This window comes from Vigna angularis, chromosome 4, assembly GCF_016808095.1.
Source record: "Vigna angularis cultivar LongXiaoDou No.4 chromosome 4, ASM1680809v1, whole genome shotgun sequence".
In the NCBI taxonomy this organism is placed as follows: Eukaryota; Viridiplantae; Streptophyta; class Magnoliopsida; order Fabales; family Fabaceae; genus Vigna; species Vigna angularis.
The window spans coordinates 35,537,055-35,547,639 of record NC_068973.1 but is presented as its reverse complement, the minus strand read 5'-3'; positions in this window follow the sequence as shown (position 1 = coordinate 35,547,639).

The window sequence follows — 10,585 nt, the reverse complement described above, 5'->3', positions numbered from 1 at the left end:
GATCAGGAAACATTAAATAGTAAAAAACTAATTAAAAATACATTTTTAACTTGTTATATATTATCTGTTCTCAAGTAAGCGATACGACGTCGTTTTTTCAATTATTAGAGAACTTTAAAATGACTATTGATTTGGAACGAAAATAGTGTACTTCTTTTTTGCAAATTTATCACGATGATTTATAAACGGAGAACCGTGGAAAACAACTTCACACTATCATTAGATAGTTGTTTTCTTTTTCTCATTAACTGAAATTTATTAAAATTGTTAGTGAATTTATTAAAAAATAGGTACATTTGTATAGTTATGCTACATAGTAAAAATATATAGGTACATGTGATTTACGATTTCTTATTTAAATTTAAGACTATTATTATGCAATCCTGTATTTTTGAATTCTTTTAAATAAGTCGTTCAACTAAATTTCTTGCTGTAATGTAAGTTTATAAGTGTTTGCAATTGGAAGTAATATATATATATATATATATATATATATATATATATATATATATATATATATATATATATATATATATATATATATAAAAGTATAACACTCACATTTCCGTATGCAAATGCACACATATACATGAATTATGAGTAGCCAAATCAATTCCTTTAAGCTATCCTTCAACTGTATAGTCCTATACCTACACAGTCTCTAGATCCCTCTCATTCCGGTGTATGTTCGATTCATCCATGTGTCCCTTCCACTCGAAGCCTGCCAGGAGCCGCTCCTTGTCTGTGCCCCCTGCAACATGCCTCTTGCACCGGCGACACTCCTCGCCCTCGTCTCAGTGCCCGGGTGTCACATGCTCACCAGCTTCCGTTTTGTCCTCGAACCACACCGTACTAGGAGAGGCTAGGCTCTGATACCATTTGTAACGTCCCGGCAACTCACAGGGAATGTTGACTGCCCCCTCAGATCACCACCAGGCTTTCCAGTGTGTTTTGTCCTCACTCACACACTTTCCGGGAAAACTTCCCAGAAGGTCATCCATCCCAGAATTACTCCAAGCTAAGCACGCTTAACTATGGAGTTCTTATGAGTCAGGCTACCGAAAAGCAAATGCATTTGGTGATATGAGTAGACAAATCAATCCCTTTAAGCTATCCTTCAACTGTATAGTCTCATACCTACACAGTCTCTAGATCCCTCTCATTCCGGTGTATGTTCGATTCATCCATGTGTCCCTTCCACTCGAAGCCTGCCAGGAGCCGCTCCTTGTCTGTGCCCCCTGCACCATGCTTCTTGCACCGGCGACACTCCCCGCCCTCGTCTCAGTGCCCGGGTGTCACATAATGCATGTCTTTTAGCTGATGTTTATAACATTATTATTTAAAACACGTTTTTATAATAGAATTTAAAGTGAAATAAAAATATAATATAATTTATACTCCAATTGAACTTTGAGATTAATAAATAACATTTTCTCCTTCCAAAATGGTAAAATTATTATAAAACTCATGGCCACACTTAAATTTGTTGACAGGATGTTTAAACTATTTTTTATGATATTTAAATGTTTATCATGTGTCAACACTCAATTTCGTCCGGATTGACTAAATATTTTTGTTTTCTGTATTCTCCTCATAAAAGGAAAAATACAAAAAAAAGATAAATAAAAAGAAAAATAAATAATAAGAAAAAAAACATCAGACGTTCGTCCAAACAGTGAGCGTTCGTCCTTCCCCAACTGTTGAACCGTTCGTTCATTCCCCACTGTTGTGACGTTCGTCCTTCCCCATTGTTGAACCGTTCGTCCTTCCCCACTGTTGTGACGTTCGTCCTTCCCCACTGTTGAACCGTTCGTCCTTGCAGTAAACGTTCGTCCTTCACCACTGTTGTGACGTTCGTCCTTCCCCATTGTTGAACCGTTCGTCCTTTGCACTGATTCGACCGTTCGTCCTTTGCACTGTTTGACCGTTCGGCATTTCGTTTCTTTTAGGACGTTCGTCCTCATCTTCAACCGTTCGGTCATCAAACGTTCACTATTCGACCGTTCGGCCATTTTATCATTTTGGACGTTCGTCCTCCTCATCAAGCATTCGGTCATATTTGTTAACGTTCGGTTTCGATGTGTTTTGTGTTAGTGAGCGTTCAGTTTTATTGTTTTTCGAGCGTTCGGTTTATGTTGTTTATTGAGCGTTCGGTCATCACTTGAACGCTCGATTTCTCTTTTGAACGTTCGGTCTCAACTGTTCGTTCATTCGACTTCAGTGACGTTCGGAGGCTAATGCTCAACCGTTCGGTCATCTTCAATCCGTTCGGCCTTTTGTAATTTGGACGTTCGTCCTCGCTGCTCAACGTTCGGTCTCTACCTTTTGAACGTTCGTCCTTAATGTGGTTTTGTTCTCAGATGAGCGAGCGTCCAAACCGAGCGTTCGGTCTGAGTTATATTTCGAGCGTTCGTTCGTTGTGGTTTAGTGATCGGGGAGTTCGTCCTTTAATTTTTAACGTTCGTTTTTGATTCTGTATTATTAACTGTGAACGTTCGCTATTCGACCGTTCATCCATTCATGCTTGTTTGAACGTTCGTCCTTTGCTACTGTTTGCGTTCGGCCATGTTTCACCTCGTGAGCGCTCTGTATGAGCGTTCGTTCATGTAAATAAACGAACGTTCGTTTTCGGTACGAATTGCCCGAGCGTTCGGTTTTGTGGTACCAAAGGTCGTTCGTTTTCGGTAGTGTTTTCAGTTTTGACCGAACGTCTAGGAGTTGGGGGCTGCATTTTTAAAATGGTCTGAACCTTCCACCAAAGATGGCCACCCTCTACCACTGTCCACCATTAACATCTGAAAGCCATTTGCAGTATGGGTTTCTGCGAGAGAATATTTTGGCAGGCCTCCACTTTTGGATTTTGATTTGGAAAAAGAGTTAGATGCATGGCTTAAAGCGGACGCAATCTCAGACGCAATCTGGAAGCATGGGCAGCTGAGTTGAATATTAAAATGCTCATGGTGTCTTCAGTTTTCACGTGGGCAAGCGGTGGAGCAGAATCTTGGTCAGCAAAAACACATGATGGGAATGAGTGGAGCATGAGGACATGGCATTGATACAAGAAAAGCTGAAAGCACATGATGGTGATGAGTGGAATGTTCAGAGAATGGAAGTGCATTTTGGTAGCACATTTACAGCGCACATGGAGAAACACTTTTAGGAAGAAGATGCTCTGTGAAGTGATAAAGAATTATGAAGGAGATTTTCCCTGAATAAAAATGGCAAGGGTTCTGGGCTTCCACCAGAGTTGGTTCCCCACGGGCCCTTATCTGGCACCTGTACTGATTCCCTCTGGCATCTGAAACGCATGCAACACCTTGCCTCCCACTCACCTGAGACTCCTACGTACCTTCAACATCATTACCTTATTCGAAAAAGAGAGAAAAGGGAATCTCTAGAAACGTCACCGGGGAGATCTATCTTGGAGACCAATACCTTGGATGCCGGACACGGGGTGACCTCTCGGGAATTATCTCCAGGACCTGGGGAAACTGATTGGACCTGGATATCATTTTTCAATCACCAATACATATTGGCTGGAACCCATTTTCAACCTACCATGTATTCATCCCTAATACCTCTCGGCCAACATCGGACCTTTCTGTTTTCATCTTCACCATATACCACGGCAAGCACTTGAAATCTTTCTTCCTGAGGAGTTTGTCTTCCTCACGGGTCAGCCATCAAAAGCCGCCTTCATCTCCATCACCAACCTCTCCGCATTCAACAAGTTCCAACACCTGTCCTTGGCCTGTCACGATGATCACTTCACAACAACACTGACCCCTCTCTGATCACCTTCATCCAGCTTCATCCACTGCCACAAACCATTTTGACACCCACGGCCATACACCTTTCCCTTTCCGTCTCCACGGCCTAATTCCCCTCACCCAACCATCATTTTCATCCCCATTCCACTAGCTCCATTTCTCATCATCATTCACCTTTATCTCCTACTCATCTTCAACTCCCATGGCCATCAACCTAAAAACTCCATTGCCTGCAACCATCATGCAGAGGCATTGACCACATTACTGAACACCATGACCTTCAACTCCAACATCGCGTGACCACCACCCATCACCAACATCTCACGGGTCAGCCACCCAAAGGCCGCCTTCACTTCCATATTCATATCCTCACGGCCCACATCACCATCTTCAACATCTTAACTTCACGGGTTTCGTTTCCACATTTAATCCTTGTCATCAAACACCTCTGGCTCTCATCTCCACCCAGACTCACTGCTATATATATATACTTCCCTTTCAGTTTTCATCCCTACCTTTCGGCCATCACCCTTACTCATCAGCCACCGAGTTGCACCTCCACGGGACCACCAGGAACCCATCTGTGAGTCACAGCCGTCATCATCCCAAGCCCCCTCAGCCGCCATTGCCATCCTCAATACTACCGTCTAGCTCCTTCATCACCGTTGCACCACTGTAACTCTCCACCACCCATATTCACCCACTGTCACGAAAAAACCAGACACAAGCTTCAGCTTCGTCACTGCTGATTTTCCTCTCGAACCCCATCCACATAGCAACTCCAGCTCCATCACGCTTATCTCCATCCAGCAAGCCTTCATCCATCATTGAAAACGCTTTACAACATTCCAGCAGGGAGCATCCAACGGCTAGAGGAGTGCTCGGGAGAGGTGTTGCCAGCAACACGTTACGCCGTCACTCCCAACGACCAACAGACCACTACAACACTCCACATTCAGAGGGAGGAGCACCTTATCGAAAAAGGCAGGCCAACCACTAGGAAGAAGAAGACATCGGACGTACGGGATTAGCAAACAGTGAACTGTGCTTCAAGAGGTAAGTAATGTCACTCGCTCCATGTTTTACTGAGTTTGGTTAGTCGCCTTTGAATGTATCTTTGTTATACTGCTGCTACGTTGCATGTGTTAAGTTTGCATGTGTTAAGTTAAATAAATGCTGTGTGAATATTCGTACCCATCTATTGTTACCAAACATCCATATGCACCAGTCACCTTAGCTATATCCGTACTTACGGCCACCACCTATCTCCACCCATCATCATCTATCCCAGCCAGCAAACTTGCACCCATCAGCAACCATACACCTCTGGCCTCCATCTCCGTTGGGACCCACTGCTATATTCCTCCCTTTTCATCAACCCATCATCTTAATCTTCATTCACCAGATATCACGGCCTAACCTCAAATTTCATCACTCCCAACCACACACCCTGCCAAGGCCGTTTTTTTTTCTTCTCCGTTCATCACCCTCATCTTCATACAGATACCATAGACATTCATCTCCATTAATCTTCCTTCATTTGCATTCACCTCAGACCATCATCTCCACACCTTATACATTGACCTCCCGACCATCTTCATCTTCCATCTATCCAAACCTAAACACGCGGAGCATCCATTACCAAAATCGAACCATGACCCGCTCATGTCCTGTTCCACTCTACAACCACAAGAGAAACCAATGAGAATGAAATAAAGTGGAAAATGTGGGCGAAAAGCGTGACAATGGTAGTTCCGGTGATGCCCTCAGTAAGAACAGTAGCAGCGTGACCCAGGTGCCCAGAATTGTGGCGTTTAATTTGGAACGAAGAAGGAAAGTTTGTGTTGAAATTGGTGAGACCCCCGGCGGCCCCATATGCCATCAATGATGAACCCAGCAGGAGCAAACCGCGACGCTGTCTCTATCGCCCTTGGTGAACTTTGCGCGGGAGAAGAGGAAAAGGAGAACCTAGCGTCGTGGCTGACGATGGCTCCGGTGGTACGCGTCGTTACTGGTGACGCCGCAAACGGCGGTTCACGGCTTCGACGGAGGCAGTGGCGCATGTGTGTTGGAGGACAAGGCATATCCCTCTTTTTGCTGGCTCGTTCGGGAGAGAGGCTTCAGGTCTCTAGATTTCTGATGAGAGAACAAAAAAGGCCTTTGGGCCAGACAAGCAAATACCCAATGGCACCCCCAAATTTCGTCCTCACACCTTGGAAGATTCAAAGTTGGAGAAAAAGAATTGACCCAAACAAAGGAGCTTCAGTTTCACTTGGCACCCCTGGTTTTTATCTCTGTACCCCTAATTTAATTGAGCTTTTCTCTTGTTTTGTTTTTTTTACGCTTTAGTTTTCTTAATTTTATTATTAATTGTTTGGTCATTAATTTATATCGTGTAATCCCCTTGTAAAGTAACCCCCATCCCTCCGTACTGTATTTGTCTTGTTTATTTGCTAAACACTACGCACGCTTTTTTTTTATATAATGAATAAAAATTACAAAAAATAAATAAATAAAATAAATAATGAATTTGACAAAATCCCAAAAAATATGTTTCAAAGGTTTAGGCACATGTGTGATCGCACGCATCGTCCTTGTGTCGAAAACCTTTTCTCTTTCTTCAAAATATCAAAAATACGTTTTAAAGGTTTAGGCACATGTGTGATCGCACGCATCGTCCTTGTGCCGAAAACCTTTTCTCTTTCTTCAAAATACCAAAAATACGTTTTAAAGGTTTAGGCACATGTGTGATCGCACGCATCGTCCTTGTGCCGAAAACCTTTTCTCTTTCTTCAAAATCCCAAAAACATGTTTTAAAGGTTTAGGCACATGTGTGATCGCACGCATCGTCCTTGTGCCAAAAACCTTTTCTCTTTCTTCAAAAATACCAAAAAATATGTTTTAAAGGTTTAGGCACATGTGTGATCGCACGCATCGTCCTTGTGTCGAAAACCTTTTCTCTTTCTTCAAAATATCAAAAATACGTTTTAAAGGTTCAGGCACATGTGTGATCGCACGCATCGTCCTTGTGCCAAAAACCTTTTCTCCTTTTTCAAAATACCAAAAATACGTTTTAAAGGTTTAGGCACATGTGTGATCGCACGCATCGTCCTTGTGCCGAAAACCTTTTCTCTTTCTTCAAAATCCCAAAAACATGTTTTAAAGGTTTAGGCACATGTGTGATCGCACACATTGTCCTTGTGCCAAAAACCTTTTCTCTTTCTTCAAAAATACCAAAAAATATGTTTTAAAGGTTTAGGCACATGTGTGATCGCACGCATCGTCCTTGTGTCGAAAACCTTTTCTCTTTCTTCAAAATATCAAAAATACGTTTTAAAGGTTCAGGCACATGTGTGATCGCACGCATCGTCCTTGTGCCAAAAACCTTTTCTCCTTTTTCAAAATACCAAAAATACGTTTTAAAGGTTTAGGCACATGTGTGATCGCACGCATCGTCCTTGTGCCAAAAACCTTTTCTCTTTCTTTAAAATACCAAAATACGTTTCAAAGGTTTAGGCACATGTGTGATCGCACGCATCGTCCTTGTGCCGAAAACCTTTTCTCTTTCTTCAAAATACCAAAAATATGTTTTAAAGGTTTAGGCACATGTGTGATCGCACGCATCGTCCTTGTGCCAAAAACCTTTTCTCTTTCATCAAAAACGCCAAAAATATGTTTTAAAGGTTTAGGCACATGTGTGATCGCACGCATCGTCCTTGTGCCAAAAACCTTTTTCTCTTTCCTAAATAAAAATAACATAAAATGTAAAAATCATCAAAAAACTAAAAAACATGCCTTTTTCAAAACTACAAACAATATCGCCTGCCAGAACTACGTGATCCTTGATTCTCCATCAAAAGTGGAGATACGTAGGAGCAAGGCCAGTCCTTGTCAGGCTTACTCTCCCAAAAATCCAAATCATTTTCCAAACGAATTCTCAAACAATTTTCAAGCAAATTTCTCAAACAGTTTTCAAAAGAACTACGTAACCCTGATTTCTCACATGAGAATACGTAGGAGCAAGGTCAATCCTTGTCGGGCCCCAAAAAGCTAAAAAATATTGTTTGTTTCTTTAGAGTTTTATTTCAAGGGAATGTTAAACACTTTGAAAACCACATCCACATTCGCGCATTTAGTTAAAGGTACTGCCTTAGGGCAGGCGTTGTAGGGTGCTAATACCTTCCCTACACGTAACCGACTCCCGAACCAAGAATCTGGTTCAAATTGACCATGCCTTATCATTTTATGGTTTTTCCGTAGTTTTCCAGAATAAACTATGGTGGCGACTCCAAAATCTCTCTTTTCAAATGATTTATTAATTTTTTCTTTTCATTGGATCGTCGTCCCGTCGCGATTCCGGTTGCGACAGATGGCGACTCCACTGGGGACGTGAAGAGAGTCAGGCCATTTAATTAGATGTGCGAATTCAATGTGGTTTTTCTTTGTGTTTTTTTTTCCCCTTTTCTTTATCCTTGTTTGATATTTGTCATAATTGTATGTGTGTTTGTTTTGATTATATTGAACCCTAGGGTAGAAAACATGTTATATCTGCCTGGGAATTTTCTGGTTGTTTTGCAGGTGAGGGTTTGGGGTGTACAATTGCATTCTCCCTTCACACACACACAATATGCATATCATGAGTGGGGCCCTATACCCGGGTCTGAGCGCAACTTAGAAATAGAGGGGTTGTGTAGCGGTGTCATTTGGGACATACTTCCTGTTTGGCTATCGTGAGAACCCCAGCCAGAGTCTGTTCTCTTCATTTGGGTCTCCACATCTAGTTGATTACTCTGACTGTTGTGGAGAAACAGTGAAAAGAGCCATAGCTCTGGTGGCCTGATTTAAGCATTAGGGAGCTATCCTTGTGAGTGCATATATTTAGCCTTAGAACTTCAGTCATCCAACCTTTGATAAGGCACAAAAGGGAGAAATGTGTATTCTTATAACCCTCGTGTTCGCTTAATAAAAATCACGCACCTTGTACATATCCTCATATCTCTTTATCTTTTTTTCTTTCTTTTGCTTTTTCCTTTTTTTCGCTCATTGTGTTTCTTCATAGTCTTGTCACGTTTTGTGGATTCTAGTCAAAAATTATAAAGTTGTGATTAAGGCCTTAAGCTAAAAAAAAGGGAATTAACATGGAATTTTGAGTCAAGAGGTATTCGAGTTCATACATTTTGACGAAAAGATGCACGTCGAGTAAAGGAGGATAATATTGGTGGGGTATAAGAATTTGTTGAGTCTGTTAGAGGTGGAGGTCCAAACATCAGCAATTACTACTTTAGCCCAGTACTATGATCCACCACTAAAGTGCTTCACTTTCCAAGATTTCCAACTAGTACCACCAGTGGAAGAATTCGAGCAAGTCTTAAATATGGAAAAGACTCCATACAGCTACCTTGAGCAGTATATCCTTGTCTTGCAGTTGGCGAGGATCAGGAAAGTACACCCAATGAAGTTGGAAAGCGAGTTCACAATCAAGGGCAAAGTGAGGGGCCTTCCTCAAAGATACTTATGGGAATACCTACATCGTTTGGCTTAAAGAGGAAAATTGGGAAATGTTTACGGATGTATTAGCTCTTCTCCTCTATGGTGTCATGATTTCTCCTAAATGTCAAGAACCTTGTCGATTATGCCGCTATGAATGCATTTGTGGGAGACAAAGAGCGCTGTGAGAATCTAGTCAGTGCCATCCTGGCTGAAGTTTATGGGACCCTTAATCGTTGTTATGAACTTAAAGCGGGGAAGGATGTTATGTTGTCTACCAGTGTTGTATATGTGGTTCATTTCCCGTGAGACTGGAGATGCCTTAAATTCCCTGTACACCATGGACGAATTATTGTGGTATATAATCGATTACAAGGACATTGTAAACGATTACCCGAGAGAAAGTTGGATTTTGTACAAAAAGTTCATCACAGGTACTCAGTCAGGTGAACATGGGTCACCATTGGAAAAAGAAGTGACTTTTAGGCATTTTTGCGCTTGTCTTAGGCTGTTCCTTGTGAACCACATGTGAAAAGAGTAAATGAATGGGCGCAACTTTGTGCAGTTTAAATGAAGAACAAGTTAAATGGTGTGTCCCTTGGGAGCATAGATCGCAGATTACATATCATTCCGGGAGGTATCCTAATGCACCCTCATGGGTATTATCCTGTGTTAGCGCAAAAAAAAAAAATAATTTGAGTATCCTGAGAGGATCGCTAACACCTGCATCTCTCGCCACATTGCAGATCATATGAGGAATGAATCTTCGCTGAAATGTTCCATCAAGTTAAAGACAATTGGGGGCAATGTTGTTCGCTTCAATGAAAGGCCCGAGATCATGAACTGTTAATGAAAGTTTCCCTTAGCCAATGAATCATAGAAAGGGTTAAGACAATCAAGTTATAATGCAGATTAATTTCCCCTACCCAAATTATGAGAAGAAATTTCAAAATGATGAGCAGTGGATAGAAGCAACAATGACAAAACTAGAAGGAATGTCGGCGTTTAGCTAAGAGGGAACATAAAAGATTGGTGAGTCAGATGAAGAAAGAATATGTCGTTGAATAAGGACAAGCTAAAAGAATTGGAAGAGAAGTCTCTCACAGCTAGCTTCCCTTGCCAATGAGGCCATTAAAGACGTCCCTAAGTTCTTAGCTGATATTGAGTTTGTAATGTCAATCATCAACCCGCTTGAGGGGACTGAAACTTTCCTCAATTGCTGCAAGAAATTGATCAGACAAATGAAGAATGTGATGACTAAAGCCTGCGATGGTTGACCAAGAATTCCTATGTCTCGCATTTTGGGAACTTCTGAATGATGGATCACC